Genomic DNA, 5,082 nt, shown 5'->3' with positions numbered 1-5,082 from the left:
TGCCCCATGCAGTGTCAAATTCTGTTTCTCTTCTTTATTCATGAAAACCACGTGTTTCTAGGGCCGGGCCAATGGTCCTGGCCAAATGGGGCTCAGTGAAACCTGGTGCCTGCATTGAAAGTGGGAGAGTCCAACACGTGAGCCTGTGGGTACAATACAGTGAGATAAGGGAAAGGGCAGAGGCCAGCCTGTGGCTATGGGAACCCAAGGGAGGGAGGCACTCAGATCCCCCAGAGAGACATCACGGAGCGGGTAACCATCCTGAACCACCCCCGTCACCTGCAGCCGGTGCCTTCAAAGGGCCTGACCTCTGCTCCTCCTCTCCACAGTGCAGAAACTGACCCATTGGGGCTGGCTCTCTCTGGTCTCATGTCATTTTGGTTTTGCTGGTTGCATTCATTCATGCAATCATTCTTTCAGTACAGCATGCTGTAATACCTCCCGCTTTAAAGAGTTCAACTCTTCTGCCACTTACTAGCTGTGTGATCTTGGGCAAATTACAGAGCCTCTCCGAGCCCTGCTTTCCTGCTCTGTGAAGTGAGGGCTACAGTACAGCCTACCCCAGAGGGCTGTGGGATGGATTTCATAATGGAGAGGTCTAAGCACGGTGCTGGGGACACTGTAACTGACCCCCCAGACTGGTCACTGCTGTTAGTTCCGGGGCAGGCCGCAGGCTGGCAGGGGACAGAGTGCACAGTAGGAGCTCGCAGGCCGAGAGGAGAGGGCAGGTGTAAACAGACCTTCGCAATCAAACGGCCAGCTCGATGGCCAAGGCTGCCATTCTCCTTGGGGGCCCAAAGTGGGTGTGGATGGGGACAGTACCCCAGAGGGGAGACTTTTTTTTTTTTTTAACTTTTTTTTATTAATTAAAAAAAATTAACAAACAAAACATTAAGCTATCATTCCATTCTACCTATACAATCAGTAATTCTTAATATCATCACATAGTTGCATATTCATCATTTCTTAGAACATTTGCATCGATTTAGAAAAAGAAATAAAAAGACAACAGAAAAAGAAATAAAATGATAATAGAACAAAAAAAGATTATACATACCATACCCTTACCCCTCGCTTTCATTTACCACTAGCATTTCAAACTAAATTTAACATTTGTTCCCCCTATTATTTATTTTTATTCCATATGTTCTACTCTTCTGTTGATATAGTAGCTAAAAGGAGCATCAGACACAAGGTTTTCACATTCACACAGTCACATTGTGAAAGCTATATCATCGCTCAATCATCATCAAGAAACATGGCTACTGGAACACAGCTCTACGTTTTCAGGCAGTTCCCTCCAGCCTCTCCACTACATCTTGAACAACAAGGTGATATCTACTTAATGAGTAAGAATAACCTCCAGGATAACCTCTCGACTCTGTTTGGAATCTCTCAGCCATTGACACTTTGTCTCCTTTTACTCTTCCCCCTTTGGTCGAGAAGGTTCTCTCTATCCCTCGCTGTTAATTCTCAGCTCATTCTAGGGTTATTCTCAGTCCCTTGATGCTGAGTCTCAGCTCATTCCAGGATCTCTGTCCCACGTTGCCAGGAAGGTCCACACCCATGGGAGTCATGTCCCACGCAGAGAGGGGTAGCATGGTGAGACTGCTCGTCGTGTTGGCTGGAGAGAGGGGCCACATCTGAGCAACAAAAGAGGCTCTCTTGGGGGTGAGAGGGGAGACTTGTCAGCACTTATCTTGAGGGCCCTGGAGATTCACATGGCGAATTCCATGGACAGCTTTGTTGTTGTTTTGAGTCCCTGGGCTGAAGCTCATTTAGTCATGACGTGTTATCACCGGGAAGAGACGTTTGAGCCCCAGTTGAAGGGTGAGTTGGTCACCAGGCGGGCGAGAGAGGAAAGGGGACCCCGGGCAGAGGTAACAGCTCATGCAAAGGTCTGGAGGCAGGAAGCAGGTCCAGAGGGCAGGACGAGCTCCTTCGAGCTGGAGCATGGGGTGCTCGCGGGGGAGCAGCAGGAAATGGACTCAAAGGGGGAGATCAGGGTGCCACAAGGGGGGACCCCTCAGCACTTAGCCGGGTGCCTGGCACGGGGCTGAGGAAACAGTTGTATTTGAAATTCCACCAGCAGATCATGGACGGAGGCAGCGCTCAGGTATCTTAGCTCCTGGTCCCATTCCTCGTCTGATTTGAGCAGTTCAGCCGTTTGGAGGCTCCCTAGTCCCCCAGCCCATCACGCACGAGTGACAGATGCCCTGAGGCTGTCGAAGCCTTGCCCGGATCCTCTTGACTGGGCTGGCACAGCTATCCCGGCTCAGGGATCTGTCTCTCCCTGAAAGGCCCTTTCTCTGGAGAGTGGCCTCCTAACCCAGATATGCCCGGATGGTTTCGGTCTTTCGACGTGCAGACCCCTCGCCGCCAATGGCTGACCAATATCAGGTGTAAAGCCTGGCCTGGCCTCGGGGTAGAAGGGGTAGGTGGTGCTATTTATGCTTCTGAGCTCCTCATGGGCTCAGGCCGAGGCCATCTCCGGCCAAGGCCATGACTTTGCTGGGCTTTGGTCCTGCCCCGTCCTGCCTCCCTCGCCTCCTCCTGCTCTCCCGAGAGCACTCCCTCCACAGGGCCCTGCGAGGGAACCCACATTTCAGGTCCTGCTTCTGAGGAACCTCACCTAAGACTCCACAAATGAATGAATGGGTGTTGGGTCCCACTTGACCAGCAGCAGGACTCCCCTGAGAGAAGAAATAGCCGAAGACCCAGCGGGGACTGCCCCAACCTGCCCTACAAGGGGGTCAGTTGAGATTCCAAAGAAAGAGGCTGTAATGCCAGGGTGATGGGCCCAAAAGCATGTGTTAGAGGAACTTACCGAAACAGAGCTGCAGCTGCCTCCTGACTGACAGTGAGGCCCCCCACAGGTTCACCCAAGTCTGTCCGCATCTATGGGAACCGCCCTACAAGGTTATGCATGACTTGTGTGCAAGTCCTGGGAAAACACCTTGGTATTGGCTCTTCACTCAGCGTCCTTGCAGGGAGCTATGGGGAGGGGGTCTGAGGTGGGGAGTTGGGGGCTGGGGCGGGAGTGGGGACCGTCCTCAGGTAGGAGATGCTGCAGGTAACAGGACAGGAAGAACTGTGGCTGGAAAATGTTGCTTTTGTCCTCCTTTTTCTGGTAAAGCAAGCCACCACCCCCCCATCCCTTTCTCTATAGTCTGGATTTCCCCAAAAGTACATCCCGAGTCTAGGATTCAAGTGCATGCAGTTAATTCTGGAAGGTGCTGGAAGCACTGATTGGGAGGTGGAGTAAAACAGGGAAGGGGTCCCATGACCTGAGGTGATGCAGCCTACCAGGAAACTCTTGGAGATGTTGGAAAACCCGTGCCTTAGGGGTTGGGCCCTGACTGCAGCTGCGCATGTGCGATTAGCCCGCTCTTCCCACCTGTTGCCCACATGGGATATGTGTGGGACCCCCCAGTGCCCTTGGCACCTTCCTTCAGGAAACCATTCCTCCCTCTCTGCCCTTTGCAAAAGCCTCAGCGCAAGCTGCCAGGAGAGCCCCACATGCCCTGTTCACCGTGAGCACTTGACTCATATCTGGCCAATCAGAGCAGCTTCTTCCTTGGCTGCAGCGATTGGCCCGAGGGGCGGTCATCGGAGCAGACCCAATCAGAGCCCTTCCCTGGGCTTCTCTACAGTAGCCAAGAGAGAGAGTCACTAAGCGGGAAGAGAATGAGAGTGATGCACAGAGAAACAGAACCGAGGTGGGGGGAGACAGGGAGAGAGAGGATGAATGTAATGATGTTTGAATCCCTGTTGGGTGGTGACATGTGCCAGTAAATTCCCCACCTGTTTTTGGCTTTGTTTTTTTCACTGTTGATAACCTGTTTGGTTTGTTTCTCTCGTTTTCAATAACTGAGTCGTAGCTGTCACATGCTAGTATTAACGTTAATAATGCTGATATTTTGACTCCCTCAAACTCGGGAGTGGCAGCATTTCAGAGATAAAGACATCTATGTTGACCAAGAGCCTCAGCTCATGGGTCAGTGCGCTCAAGGCCAGGCTGCTCCCATGCTTTTTATTCCCAGCAGGCTGAGGCCAACTGGAAGGCTTCATGTTTTTCTTTTCCAAGTTGCATAATACATGTGATTCCAGGGAGTTGGAATGCAGGCGGGGCATGGATCAGGGAGCCAGGGGAAGCCAATCCAGGATGTCCGGTTGAGTTGTCCAGCATCTCGGAGCTGTCCACCCAGGAGTCACAAGGGAGAGACACATTGATGGGTTCTGACACCCCTCTCGTCACGGGTGGCCCTTGGGAGTTAACCAGCATCGCCCACTTATGGGTCTGTGGGTGTAAGTTCCTTAAAGGGGTCCCTGGGCATTGTGTGCCACGGGGCCTGAGAGCTGGGCAGGAAGTGAGGGCTGTGTGGTCCTGTCCAGGGACGAGGCCCTGTGGTTTTGCTCCTGCAGAAACTGTCGGAGCTGGTGCAGAAGTCCCAGTTGTGCGGGTGATGCCTGGAGTAAGAGGTGGGGAAGCTGGGTTTGAAGGGCGCACATGTCACCAAGTGCCCATTTCACATCTGACAGGTTGAAGGTCACAGCGCCGCCCTGGTGCCCACCCCTCACCTTAGCCAGGACGGCCTGGGATTGGGCGGAGAACTATGGAGCATCTCTGCCATTTCCCTTGTCTGGCCTGTTCACCCTCGTGTGTCCTGTCCAATCCCTTTACTGGTCTCGGGCCGCTTCTCTGGCTGGCCCTCACCCTCTTTCCGCCCCGGCTGGTGTGCCCTCCTGGCCCCTGCCGCCGCCTCTTGGACCGGTCTCAGGGGATTCTTAATATCTGAAAGGGAAAAAGGATTCTAACTCCATAAATTAAAGAGAGCTTCGCCACCTGCACCAAAGGGGCTGAGCTGGTAATTCCGTCGGCAGCCCTAGAATGCCGCTCTATCGTCTCCGCATCCTGGGGGATCCCCTGGGATGCCCTGGTGGGTTCAGCCCAGGGAGCTCCAACGGGGGGTGGGAGGGCAGGAGGTGACAGGTCCGGGCAGGTCCTTCCCCACACGTTTCCTGCTTCGGGCCGGCAGTGGCTGACTCTTCCCTGACAGCAGCTTCTGCCAGACGAGCCCT

This window comes from Tamandua tetradactyla, chromosome 16, assembly GCF_023851605.1.
Source record: "Tamandua tetradactyla isolate mTamTet1 chromosome 16, mTamTet1.pri, whole genome shotgun sequence".
In the NCBI taxonomy this organism is placed as follows: Eukaryota; Metazoa; Chordata; class Mammalia; order Pilosa; family Myrmecophagidae; genus Tamandua; species Tamandua tetradactyla.
The sequence above is the reverse complement of the archived record's forward strand: the minus strand, read 5'-3'. Positions refer to the sequence as shown.